This window comes from Triticum dicoccoides, chromosome 5A (genome assembly GCF_002162155.2).
Source record: "Triticum dicoccoides isolate Atlit2015 ecotype Zavitan chromosome 5A, WEW_v2.0, whole genome shotgun sequence".
NCBI lineage: Eukaryota > Viridiplantae > Streptophyta > Magnoliopsida > Poales > Poaceae > Triticum > Triticum dicoccoides.
This window is the reverse complement of record NC_041388.1, coordinates 146,935,316-146,949,935: the sequence shown is the minus strand read 5'-3', so window position 1 is coordinate 146,949,935 and position 14,620 is coordinate 146,935,316.

Here is a 14,620-nt window from a genome sequence, read left to right as displayed (position 1 = left end):
ACAGACCGATGGATTCAAAACATGGAGGATCATATGGAAAACAACCCTATAGTCGGAAAGGATATGGCCCAGCATGCTCTTCAATGCTTTGAAAGAGGTGCTGCTACTTGGTGGAGGATGTACCAAACCATGAATAAATGGCAAGGAGTAACCACTTGGAAAGAATTTAAGTTGACTTTGCCAAAGTCTCGGGTTGTGTCCCAGAAGTTGAAGCCTTATGGAAAGGATATGAAGAAACCTTGTGCATGCAAGATTTGTGGAGAAATAGGACATACCCATAAAGAACACAAGGATGAATGCACTAATTGTGAAGGAAGTCACCCAGTTGAAGAATGCCCAACTAGGAAGATTACTTGTTTCTTGTGTGAAGGGACTACCCACTATCCCTCTCGGTGTCACATTTACCCCATGGTACGAAGAACCATACAACAGAAGAAAGAAGTAAAGAAAGGAGCCCTTATGGAAATTTTAGAAGAACCCGTGATGAAGGAAGAGGTGGAGGACACACCTAAGGAAGACCCGAGTAAACCCTGCACTAAGTCTTGCTATTCATGTGGAGAAGAAGGACACATCTCCCAAAATTGTTTGAATGGGGATCTAGTAGAATTCCCGATAGATGAAGTAGAATATGACCCACAGGAAATAGAAGCCATGATTGGCATGGAAAGGTCTAGGAAGAGAGGCAGATTGGATTCCAGGAAGGACCTGAGTCGTATCACCTGTTACAGGTGCAAGGAGTCAGGGCACTACCTCAACAATTGCCCAAAGAGGAAACCTCGATACTTTTCAGAAGTAATATGTTTTAGTTGTAATGGAGCAGGGAACTTTGCCAGAGAATGCCCCAATGAGAAGGAAACTTGTGCTAGATAGTTGAGTTTGCAACAAAAGAAATGGAGTAGTAGAAGTGAGAACATTTTCTTTTATATTGAGGTGTTGAGTTGAGACATGTAATGGAAAAGCGAGAGATTGTAATCATTTGAGAATGAATAAAGTAGCATCGTTGGTACTGATATGGATTTTATGAGTTGTTACTCTATGAAGAAGGATTTTGACCATTTTGAGAATATGAGAAATATGGTCTATGGAATATTGGAGCATTTTAAGGGTGGTAGAACCCTGTAAGAACCATTGATCCCTGGAAAAGATAGGGATACTCCACTGAGTGGATTTCCGACAAAAATGAATACGAGTTTGTCTTGATATGTGTGATGCCCCAAGAGTGTGTGGGATGAAGTTGGACACCGTCAGTTGTTGGACCCAATGTGATCAAGGAGTCAGAAGAGAATGTTAAGTTGATTCGAGATAGACTGAAGGTATCTCAGTCCAGGCAAAAGAGTTGTGTAGACTCAAAAACTCAAGGAGGTAGTCTATGAAATTGGAGACAAAGCATGTCTTCGTGTGACCCCTCTGCGAGGAGTTAAACGGATTGGAGTTAAGGGACAGTTAGCCCCGAGATTTGTAGCACCATACCGAGTTTTGGAGCGTATGAGAGAAGTGGCCTACAAGTTTGAGTTACCCGAAGGACTGTCAGGAGTTCAAGATGTGTTTCACGTTTCCCAGTTGAAGAAGTGCCATGCGGAGATGGCCAATATTCCCCTGTAAGGACGCTTGACCTTGGAAAGGAAAAGGATGTTCCACAAAGTGGAATATGGACTTCATAAGTATAAGTTTTTATCTCGGTATGTGGGATATCCCACGAGGATGGAGAGATAAATTACTATTGGATATAAAGGAGGTATGATGTCAGAAATATGGATCAATGGAAATTCCATGATGAGTCTGAGTAATCATGTCCTAGTTTGGTGCCAATAGAAGGAAGGAAGACAGTACAATTGGATGGATTTAAGAATATTAGGAAGTTGGAAGTTGGAATAATGATCAGTTGCCCGATTGTAAGTTCAAGGACTACAAGTGATGAGATGGGCCATAACCCACAGGCCCCAGGACCTGCCAAGAAGCAAGCACATTCCTGCTGAAGGAAAAACCCTGGAGGAAGATACGGCGTTTTATCGGCAGACAATTTTATAGGAGTTTACGCAAAACCTGAGAGTTGTGAAGGAACGATAGATGTTTGTCTGGCTTGCAGAATCAATGGATTATTCCGAACTTGGTTCGTCGATGAGAGAAATTCTGCAATGCTTGTGAGGATGACCGAGTGTTACAATGCGAGATTCGCTAAACCGTATAGAAGGTAATGATTTGGGTGCAGGATGGATTGATCACCATACCGACTTACTCTTATTATTCGCCTTGCTATATGGGATGGTAAATCTGAGTGACTTACCTATAGTGGAGAGACGACGATCAAAACCTTGTTTAAGCCTTAGAATGGTATAGGTATGTTTCCCTTGTACAAAGCAGCTTTGCCAACCGTAGGTTATACGGTGAGGATCAACCCAGACCCATTTCCTGCAGGAGAAACCACAAATTGTTGACCACCATGAGATATCGATAGTTGTTTAGTATTGGCGCCAGACCCGTCAGCTAAGAAGACCCCATCATAGAAGAACCTTACCAAGATGAAAGACAGAAGAATTGAGGAAAAGGTTATACCACTGCCTGAAGAGCTCAGAGAAGGAATTTTCTCGAGGATCTGAGAAGCCCGACACTGTCAAGAATAAGGATGGGGTATATGAGTTTTGATGGAACCGTAACAATGTTTCTAAGGGTGGTAGCACCCCAGACCCCGGTGATGATTGATGGAATTTGAGGAGACCCCCAAACCCTAACCTATTTCTTGCTAGCCTCTCCGAATCTCGAGGACGAGATTCATTTTAAGGGTGGTAGGTTTGTAACATCCCAAAATTCTAAATTTTGGAATGTTATAAACAAATAGATAGATTTGATTGATTTTTTGATTGATTGTCTGAAAGTGAGTGAATTCGAAACTTTTGAAAGTTAAATGAGAGGGAATAAAAGGACTTTCCCAAACTTTCATTTTTGCCTTTATGCTCTCCGTGAACTCAAATACTTTTTCATCACGAAACCCTGGAGAGAAGATGACATGACTTCTTCCATTTATTAAATGACAAGGGGTGTTGAAAATATTTGAATTTCATTTGAGAATGTTTCCAATTCTGAAACTTTATGCAACTCAATGATTTTCACGAGAGAAGATAAAATGACTTCTTCAAATTATATGAAATATGAGTTGTGAGTTTCAAGGATCAAATTCAAAGTTCTTTGAATTTATTTTCAATTTGGAGTTATTTGAGTTTTATTCAAATTATTTTTCTCCAAAAATAAAATACATGGAAATTAGGGTAACATGATTCCCTACAATAGAAAATTGGAGAAAAATTTATTTGAAATCATTTTGGAATTTTTAAAATGATTTTTATTAGTTTTTAATAGACCAGTAGCACTCTTTGAATTATCTGATTTTGTGTGTATTTTATTTAATGCTAGGAAAATGTTCATGTCGTAGAAAATCTTTTTCTAAATTTTTTGATATATTATATGCCTATTTACTATTTGTATTTCTTTTGTTTTATTCTGTTTTGTTTGTCTGGAAAAAAATCTTTAAAAAAAAATTCCCGACTGGGCCGGCCCAGCCAACCGGGCCAGGACAGCCGCAGCCCAGCAACTCCCCGCGCCCGAACCAGCTACGCCTCGCTCGCCCGCTCGCTCCGTCGCGCGGACGCCGCTTCGCCAGCCGCCGACAGGTGGACCCCACCTGTCAGCTTCTTCTTCCCCAAGCCGAGCCGGAGTCCAACTCCAGCACGCGTCGCCGGCCGCCGCCGTGTCCGACTCGACGTCCACCCCGCGCCACCTTGGCCCTCGCCCAAGCCACCGCCTCGCCCCCTTCGTTAAATACCGAGGCCCCGGCCTCGTTTTCCCCTCAAGCCGCAGCTGCCGATGCCCCGCACCCCCTCGCCGGTGTTGCAAACTCCAACGAGATCCGCTGCCGTCGCCCGCTCCGCTCCGTCGCCCTCGACCGCAGCTGACCCCGCCAACGACTCCGCCGCTCCGCTCCGCCCCTTCCCGACCGCTCCGCCGTCGCCCCTGACCACCGGAGCCGCCGCCCGCTCGAAACCGCCACCGCCGCCGCCATCTTCTCCGGCGATGCCAACGCCCACCGCCGCGGTAAGCCCGGCTCCTCCCTCGCCCGTTAGATCTAGGGTCAACGGATAGGATTAGATCGCGCTGTTGTTTTTTTTTTCTCTCCAACCGTTTTCTTTAAGTAGTGAACGTTCATTGTTTAGTGTTTGCAGCGAACGGTTTTTGTCTTATAAGCTTCTAGAGCGAACGTTCATTAGATAGATTTTTCTTTTTCTGTTTATTTATAGCCAGGGACCCATGTGTAATTAGTTTCTTCACAGATTAGTCCCTGATCTTCAATCTATCACAACTTTTTGCCCGTTTGTCCAAATCCAACGAAACCAACGCCCACGTCTTCGTTATGATCCCCTCTATCCTTTAATCCAACTCAAACATGTTTTTGAAAAGTTTAAAATTTGAATTAGATCAGATTTGAATTCAAACTTCGTTTGATCATAACTTGAGTTTCGTAGCTCCGTTTGAGTTGATTCTTTTTGCAAATCGAAACTCTTGACCGAAACATTCTAATAAGGCCAAATTCACATAATTTTGGTACTGTTAGAAATTGTTTTATGTTGCAAGAGTTATTTGCTTGGTTTTGATGTTTCCGAATCGTCTTCTTCGTTCTTTTTGATCTTTTGAGTGATTGCTTATGTGTGGTAACTATTGCTTGCTTACCATAGATTGATCGGAGTGTGACGAGTAGAACTATCAAGAGTTTTGAGTGCGAATCATCTTCATCAACATTGCAGGCAAGTTCACACTTTGATCATAACCCTTTCATACCCAGTCTTTATTGCATTAGATCAAACCTCAAACATTGCATGATTAGGATCTAATTAAATTGTGGGTATTGGGAAGTAGTTGATGAGGTAGGAACCTATTGTCCTACATTCAAACCTTGGGAGTTACTTTTACGTTATGCTTATATTGCCATGCTATGCTCGTAGACGTGGTTTTGGTATGAGTGAAATCCATGACAGATGTGAGATTGTTATTTAATGGTTCAACTTAAGGTGGAAACTTGAATACACATCTGGGTGGATTGCTAGGGGCACCCTGGGGATATACCAGTGGACTTGCCCGGACACCTGGGGATATACCAGTGTTGTCCTAGGAGATCCCGGGGATATACCGTGTGATCATCCTACGGTCCTCCAGGCTCAAAGGGATCATGAGATTATTCATACTAGAAACTTCCATGTGCAGCCACAAATCATTATGGGCTCTGGCGTAGTTGATTAAGTCGTGCGAACTCTTACAGGGTAGACTAGAAGATGTAGGGGATAGTAGGTGTACCGGTCTATCCAACGTAAGGTGCTAGCGCTTCTGAAAGGCTATGTCTCGGTCATCCGTTTCTCAAACACCATGTAGTGCGAGAAAACCAACGGAGGAGATCGAGTCTTGTGGGGAAAAGTGCGCAAACCTCTGCAGAGTGTCCCCGGTTATGGACATCTTGAGCATCTAGTTCTTGGATTATCCTGTTGATCTCATCATGTTACTTTAAATGAATATTGTTGGGTTTAATGATGTTACTTAATTGGGATTGAGAATGCTGTCAACCATTCTCAATGTTCAACAACCACCATGATAGTTAAATAAAATTTATTCCTTTGCAGTAGGGAAAAATTGGCTTTACGCAAAAACCTTATAACCATAGAGCTTTTCCACCAGCCATATATGCACATTGTGATAGCCATTGTTCATCATTTTCTCTATGGTGTGAATTTGCCAGTACATTCAATGTACTGACCCTCTGTGGCTGCAACGTCTCATGTTGCAGGATTATCTTATGACGAGTAAGTGATACGTTAGGGTTACGATTTCTACACTCAACTTTGCCGTTGGTGTTGATGGGAATCCACAACCTTGTTACTTCCGCTATTTTGGATTTGAGGTAATAGTATTTACGTTACTTTTACATGTGATTTACCTCTTTTATAAATCCTCGAGTACTGTGTGTGTCAGCATACCGATCCAGGGATGACACTTAAGCATAGAGACTTGAACCATTCGGGTCGGGTCGCTACACAATAGAACTTTCCAACTAAAAATGGCAGCAATTCTCGTGAGCGCTAAAGTTTCTGTTTTTACAGAAAGATTAAAAAGACTTTCCTCAAGTCTTCCCAATGGTTCTACTTGGCACAAACACTAATTAAACACAAAAAACACAACCAAAACAGAGGCTAGATTAATTATTTATTTCTAAACAGCAGCAAAAAGCAAGGAATAAAAATAAAATTGGGTTACCTCCCAACAAACGCTATCGTTTAACGCACCTTGCTAGGCATAAAAGCAACGATAGATCTAGGTGTTGCCATATTTGGTTTTAGGGAAGAAAAGAGCAAACTTGCTATCTATAGAATTAATCTTTCTAGTTTGGTAAAGCACATGGCCATTTATGGTAGAAGAAAGATTAAGTAAGTTGTGGAAATTGGCATCTAGGCTAGCTTTTATTTCTTTGATAGATTCGTTCTGGTAAGAGAGCAAAAAAGATGTGGTTCTCATTAATGGGGTGCCCAAATATAGTTTTCATCTTCTCATAGGTATCTATGGGGTCCCCTTCAAGAAAACCCTCTTCAAAAATAGAATCTAAAACTTGTTTGAACGAAGTGGGCAACCCAACATAAAAGCTTTTTAGGTAAACCTCAATTTGATATTGGGGTACAAAGCTAGCCCGGATTCTTAACATCCTATCCCAAGCATCTTTCAAAGATTCATCAAGTAAATAACAAAAAAATCCGGAATCATCTTCATCAAAGTTATTAAGACTCTTATTGACAACTCCGGCAGGTTTTTCCATAGCTTTATTTATGAGTTTAGATATAATAGAAGGATCGTCCAAGCTAGGGAGAGAACCCCCAACTCTTTTTGGTTCCGACATGGCGAGGGAAAAGTGAGCAAAAAGAGGCAAACGGAAGAGAGCGAGAGAGAGAGAGGGCGAATAAAACGGCAAGGGTGAAGTGGGGGAGAGGAAAACGAGAGGCAAATGGAAAATAATGTAATGCGGGAGATAAGGGTTTGTGATGGGTAGTTGGTATGTTGACTTTTGCGTAGACTCCCCAGCAACGGCGCCAGAAATCCTTCTTGCTACCTCTTGAGCACTGTGTTGGTTTTCCCTTGAAGAGGAAAGGGAGATGAAGCAAAGTAGTGTAAGTATTTCCCTCAGTTTTTGAGAACCAAGGTATCAATCCAGTAGGAGGCCATGCACGAGTCCCTCGCACCTACACAAACAAATAAAATCCTTGCAACCAACGCAATAAAGGGGTTGTCAATCCCTTCACGGTCACTTATGAAAATGAGATCTGATAGATATGATAAGATAATATTTTTGTTATTTTTATGATAAGGAGGCAAAGGAAAGAAAGCAAAATAAATGGAAAAATAAATAGCTTGTTAACGGAAGATTAATATGATAGAAGATAGACCCGAGGGCCATAGGTTTCACTAGTGGCTTCTCTCGAGAGCATAAGTATTACGGTGGGTAAACAAATTACTATTGAGCAATCGACAGAATTGAGCATAGTTATGAGAATATCTAGGTATGATCATGTATATAGGCATCACGTCTGAGACAAGTAGACCGACTCCTGCCTGCAGCTACTACTATTACTCCACACATCGACCGCTATCCAGCATGCATCTAGAGTATTAAGTTCAAAAGAACAGAGTAACGCTTTAAGTAAGATAACATGATGTAGAGGGATAAACTCATGCAATATGATATAAACCCCATCTTGTTATCCTCGATGGCAACAATACAATACGTGCCTTGCTGCCCCTACTGTCACTGGGAAAGGACACCACAAGATTGAACCCAAATCTAAGCACTTCTCCCATTGCAAGAAAGATCAATCTAGTAGGCCAAACCAAACTGATAATTCGAAGAGACTTGCAAAGGTAACCAATCATACATAAAAGAATTCAGAGAAGATTCAAATATTGTTCATAGATAAACTTGATCATAAACCCACAATTCATCGGTCTCAACAAACACACCGCAAAAGAAGATTACATCGAATAGATCTCCACAAGAGAGGGGGAGAACTTTGTATTGAGATCCAAAAAGAGAGAAGAAGCTATCTAGCTAATAACTATGGACCCGAAGGTCTGAAGTAAACTACTCACACTTCATCAGAGAGGCTATGGTGTTGATGTAGAAGCCCTCCGTGATCGATGCCCCCTCCGCGGAGCTCCGGAAACGGTCCCAAGATGGGATCTCACGGATACAAAAAGTTACGGCGGTGGAATTAGGGTTTTGGCTCCGTATCTGGTAGTTTGGGGGTACGTAGGTATATATAGGAGGAAGAATTACGTCGGTGGAGCAACATGGGCCCCACGAGGGTGGAGGGCGCGCCTAGGGGGGTAGGCCGCCCCCTACCTTGTGCCTTCTTGGTTGCTTTCTTGACGTAGGGTCCAAGTCCACTGGATCATGTTCGTTCCGAAAATCACATTCCCGAAGGTTTCATTCTGTTTGGACTCCGTTTGATATTCTTTTTCTGCGAAACTCTGAAATAGGCAAAAAAACAGCAATTCTGGGTTAGGCCTCCGGTTATTAGGTTAGTGACAAAAATAATATAAAAGTGTATAATAAAGCCCAATAATGTCCAAAACAGAATATAATATAGCATGGAATAATCAAAAATTATAGGTACGTTGGAGACGTATCTGTGGTTCTTCTTATCCTTAGACATTTTGAAAGGTCCAACCATATCAAGCCCCTAGACCGCAAATGACCAAGTGATGGGAATCATCCGTAACTCCTGAGCCAGAACATGAGCCTGCCTTGCAAATTTCTAACATCCATCACACTTGCTGATAACGTCTTTTGCATCACCATGAGCCGTCAACCAGAAAACCCATGACGAAAAGCTTTAGCCACCAAAGATCATGACCCGGCATGATCACCACAATCGCTTGCATGAATTTCAGGTAGCATCTCTCGTCCTTATTCGGGAGAAACACAATGTTGGAACACACCAGTCACACTACATCGGTGTAACTCGCCATTAACAATGGTCATAGACTTGGACCGTCTTGTGATTTTCCGTGCCAAGTTTTCATCGTCCGGTAACTCGCCCCAGGTCAAATAAGCCAGGTAAGGCATCGTCTAGTCAGGAATAGCCCGCAGAGCCGCCACCAACTGTCCCTCCAGGTTAGGAATAGCAAGATCTTCCTCTAAAGGTAATTTGACAGAAGGATTATGTAACACATCAAGGAATACATTTGGGGGACCCGGCTTACGTTGTGACCCAAGCCAAGACAGTGCATCAGCTGCCTCATTCTTACGTCGGTCTATGTGATCCACCTGGTTGTTGGGGAACGTAGTAATAATTGAAAATTTTCCTTCGTGAGACCAAGATCGATCTAGGAGATGCTAGCAATGAGAGAGAGTGAGTGCATCTTCATACCCTTGAATATCGCTAAGCCGAAGCGTTACAAGAACGCGGTTGATGGAGTCGTACTTGCGGCGATTCAAATCACGGAAGATCCGATCAAGCGCTGAACGGACGGTGCCTCCACATTCAACACACGTACAGCCCAGGGACGTATCCTCCTTCTTGATCCAGCAAGGGGAGAGGAGAAGTTGAGGGAAAACTCTGGCAGCACGACGGCGTGGTGGTGGTGGAGCTCGTGGTTCTCCGGCAGAGCTTCGCTAAGCACTAAGGAGGAGGAGGAGGTGTTGGAGGAGGGAAGGGCTGCGCCAGGGAAGGGGTGCGGCTGCCCTCCCAACCCCCTATATTTATAGGGTGAAGGGGAGAGGGGGCCGGGCCCCCTAGATGCACCTAGAGGGGGGCGGCGGACAAGTGGGGAGACTTGCCCCCAAAGCAAGGTGGGAGGCGCCCCCTCCCCCTAGGATTTCCATCCCTAGGCGACTTGGGCTCTTGGGGGCGCACCAGCGCACCAGGGGCTGGTTCCCTCCCATATAAAGCCAATTAAGTCCCCCAAGGCAGGTGGCCCCACCCGGTGGACCCCCAGACACCTTTTCGGTGGTCCCGGTATAATACTGATAACCCCCGAAACTATTTCGGCGACTGAAATTGGACTTCCCATATATAAATCTTCACCTATGGACCATTCCGAAACTCCTCATGACATCCAAGATATCCTCCGGGACTCCGAACAACCTTCGGTAACCACATACAGTTTCCCATAACAACTCTAGCGTCACCGAACCTTAAGTGTGTAGACCCTACGTGTTCGGGAACCATGTAGACATGACCGAGACATCTCTCCGGCCAGTAACCAATAGCAGGATCTGGATACCCATGTTGGTTCCCACATGTTCCACAATGATCTCATCGGATGAACCATGATGTCGGGGATTCAATCAATCCTGTATACAATTCCCTTTGTACATTGGTATGTTACTTGCTCGAGATTTGATCATAGGTATCCCCATACCTCGTTCAATCTCGTTACCGGAAAGTCTCTTTACTCATTCCGTAATGCATGATCCCGTGACCAACTCCTTAGTCACATTGAGCTCGTTATGATGATGCATTATCGAGTGGGCCCAGAGATACCTCTCCATCATACGGAGTGACAAATCCCAGTCTTGATTCATGCCAACCCAACAGACACTTTTGGAGATACCTGTAGTGCACCTTTATAGTCACCCAGTTACATTGTGATGTTTGATACACCCAAAGCACTCCTACGGTATCCGGGAGTTGCTAATCTCATGGTCTAAGGAAATGATATTTGACATTAGAAAAGCTCTAGCAAATGAACTACACGATCTAGTGTTATGCTTAGGATTGGGTCTCGTCCATCACATCATTCTCCTAATGATGTGATCCCGTTATCAACAACATCCAATGTCCATGGCCAGGAAACCACAACCATCTATTGATCAACGATCTAGTCAACTAGAGGCTTACTAGGGACATATTCTGGTCTATGTATGCACACATTTATTACGGTTTCCGGTTAATACAATTATAGCATGAACAATAGACAATTATCATGAACAAGGAAATATAATAATAACTATTTTATTATTGCCTCTAGGGCATATTTCCAACACTGGCACCCCTTAAAGTGACCAGCAATATTTTCAACTGTCTGATGATAAGCTGCCATAAGCAGGTCTTTAGAATCCTACTTTCCTGAAACCTGTTGAGCTACCATGTCTGAGTCGCCCAAACATCTAACCCGGCTGAGGTTCATCTCCTTCGCCATTCGGAGTCCATGAAGCAAAGCTTCATACTCAACTGCATTATTAGTACAAGGGAACATGAGCCTTAAGACATAACAAAATTTGTCCACTGGGGGAGATTCCAAGATGAATCCAGCCCCCGAGCCTTCCAACTATCTGGACCCATTAAAGTGTATAGTCCAATATGTATTGCCAGGCTTCTCCTGAGGGGTTTGTGCTCCGTCCAATCATTTATGAAATCCACCAAAGCCTGAGATTTGATAGATGTTCTAGGCACATACTTCAGATGATGAGGTCCAAGCTCAACTACCCACTTAGCAACCCGGTGAGTAGCCTCTCTGTTTTGAGTTATGTTGCCAAGTGGAGCAGAACTGACCACTGTGATTGGATGTCTAAGGAAATAATTCTTGAGCTTACGGCTGGCCATGAACACCCCAAACACCAGCTTATGCCAATGTGGGTATCTTTGCTTGTACTCCATAAGGACTTCACTGACATAATAAGCCGCCCGCTGAACTGGGTACTCCTGACCCGCCTCCTTGCGCTCTATGACAACTGCAACACTGACGGCCTTATTATTTGCAACCACGTACAGGAGCAAAGGCTCTTTGTATATAGGAGCAACCAAGATAGGTGGCTCAGCCAACTGCTTCTTAAGTGCCTCAAATGCCTCATTAGCTATATCGCTCCAAATGAAGTGATCAGTTTTCTTCATCATCTGATACAGGGGGATTGTTTTCTCTCCAAGGCGGCTTATGAACCAGTTCAAGGATGCAATGCGACCCACCAGGCGCTGAACATCATTGATACATGCCAGCTTAGAAAGAGAAGTTATAGCCTCAATCTTCTCTGGGTTAGCCTCAATGCCCTGCTCTAAGACCAGGAAACCTAACAATTTGCCATCTGGCACGCCAAAAACACACTTGGATGGGTTCAAGCATCATCTTGTACACCGTGAGATTATCAAAGGTATCCTTTGGGTCATCAAGCAAAGTTTCTTTCTTTCTAGATTTAACCACAATGTCATCCACATAAGCATGAACGTTCTAGCCAATCTGCTTGTGAAAGCAATTCTGGACACAATGTTGATAAGTCACCTGGGCACTCCTGAGCCCAAAAGGCATAGACACATAACAGAAAGCTCCAAAGGGGGTGATGAAAGCTGTCTTTTCTTGATATTCCACTACCATCTTGATCTGATGATAACCAGAATATGCATCCAAGAAACACAAACTCTCACAACCCGTCATAGCATCAATAATCTAGTCAATACGAGGGAGAGCGAAAGGATCGGCCGGACATGCCTTGTTAAGATCTGTGTAATCAACGCACACATGCACCAAGTGTCGTTCTTTTTAAGCACCAGCACAGGGTTAGCCAATCACTGAGGGTGGAACACCTCGATTATGAACCTGGCAGCTAGGAGCCGGGCCAATTCTTCCCCAATAGCCTTATGCCTCTCTTCATTAAAATAGCGAAGGAATTGGCGAACAGGTTTCATCTTTGATCAATATTAAGTCGGTGCTCAGCGAACTCTCTCGGTACACCTGGCATGTCAGAAGGTTTCCATGGAAAGATGTCCCGATTCTCACGGATGAATTTGATGAACGTGCTTTCCTATTTAGGATCCATCCCCGTCCCAATGGTAAACTGCTGAGAAGAATCACCATGGACAAAATCAAGTTGATGTGTATCCTTGGCCGACTTAAACTTAAGAGGCGGGTCTGTCTCTGTAGTAGGTTTCTTCAGAGGGGTCATATCTGTCAGGTCAACATTATCCTTATAATACTTAAGTTCCTCTGTAGCACGGGCCGACTCTGCATAAGCTGCATCTCCATCCTCGCACTCTAGTGCGAGTTTACGATTCCCATGAACTATGATTGTCCCCTCAGGTCCTGGCATCTTAAGTTGCAGATATACATAACAGGGGCGGGCCATGAACCTGGCATAAGCCGGCCGTCCAAACAGGGCATGATATGGAATCTTGATCTTAACCACCTCAAATCATAACATCGCCGCTCTATGATTGTGCTCATCACCAAAGGCTACTTCCAGTGATATATTCCCAACAGGGTAAGCCGACTTGCCAGGCACCACTCTATGGAACACTATGGAGGCCAGCCTAAGATCCTTGTCTATGAGGCTCATCCGACAAAAAGTGTCATAATAAAATATATTGATGCTACTGCCACCATCCATAAACACTTTGGTGAACTTATACCCACCCACTTGAGGGGCTACCACTAGTGCTAAATGACCCGGATCATCAACCCGGGGCGGGTGATCTGCCCGACTCCATATGATTGCATGTTCTGACCACCGTAAATACAGAGGTATTGCCGACTCAACCATGTGGACCGCTCACTTATGCACCTTCTGGTCACGCTTACACGTGTTGGTACTGAAGACATGATATTGGCCACTATTAAGATGCTTTGGGTTACTCTGATACCTTGACTGATTATTATGTTGTTGGTTACCCTGTCAGACTGTTGATGATGACCACCACTGTTACCGTGACCCTGATAGCCAGAATTTGAACCGCCCACCAAAGCCGGACCCCTGGAAACTAGATCCTGACCCACCAGGCGGCCCATTGTTGTTACAATGATGCTGGTTAAAACTTTGATTCCTGAACTTCGACATGATATAACAATCCTTCCAAGCATGAGTCGACGGCTTGTTAGGATAACTGTGTTTTGGACAGGGGTCATTAAGCATTGCTTCAAGATTGAAATGAAGGAAATATGCCCTAGAAGCAATAATAAAGTTGTTATTTATATTTCCTTATATCAGGATAAATGTTTATTATTCATGCTAGAATTGTATTAACCGGAAACTTGATACATGCGTGAATACATAGACAAACAGAGTGTCACTAGTATGCCTCTACTTGACTAGCTCGTTAATCAAAGATGGTTATGTTTCCTAGCCATGGACAAACAGTTGTCATTTGACGAACAGGATGACATCATTAAAGAATGATGTGATTGACTTGACCCATCCGCTAGCTTAGCACTTTGATCGTTTAGTTTACTACTATTGCTTTCTCCATAACTTATACATGTTCCTATGACTATGAGATTATGCAACTCCTAAATACCGGAGGAATGATACGTCTCCAACGTATCTATAATTTTTTATTGCTCCATGCTATATTATCTACTGTTTTGGACATTATTGGGCTTTATTATACACTTTTACATTATTTTTGGGACTAACCTACTAACTGGAGGCCTGGCCCAGAATTGCTGTTTTTTGCCTATTTTAGGGTTTCGAAGAAAAGGAATATCAAACGGAGTCCAAACGGAACGAAACCTTCGGGAACGTGATTTTTGGAACGAACAAGACCCAGGAGACTTGGACCCTATGTCAAGAAACAAACAGGGAGGCCACGAGGTAGGGGCGCGCCTACCC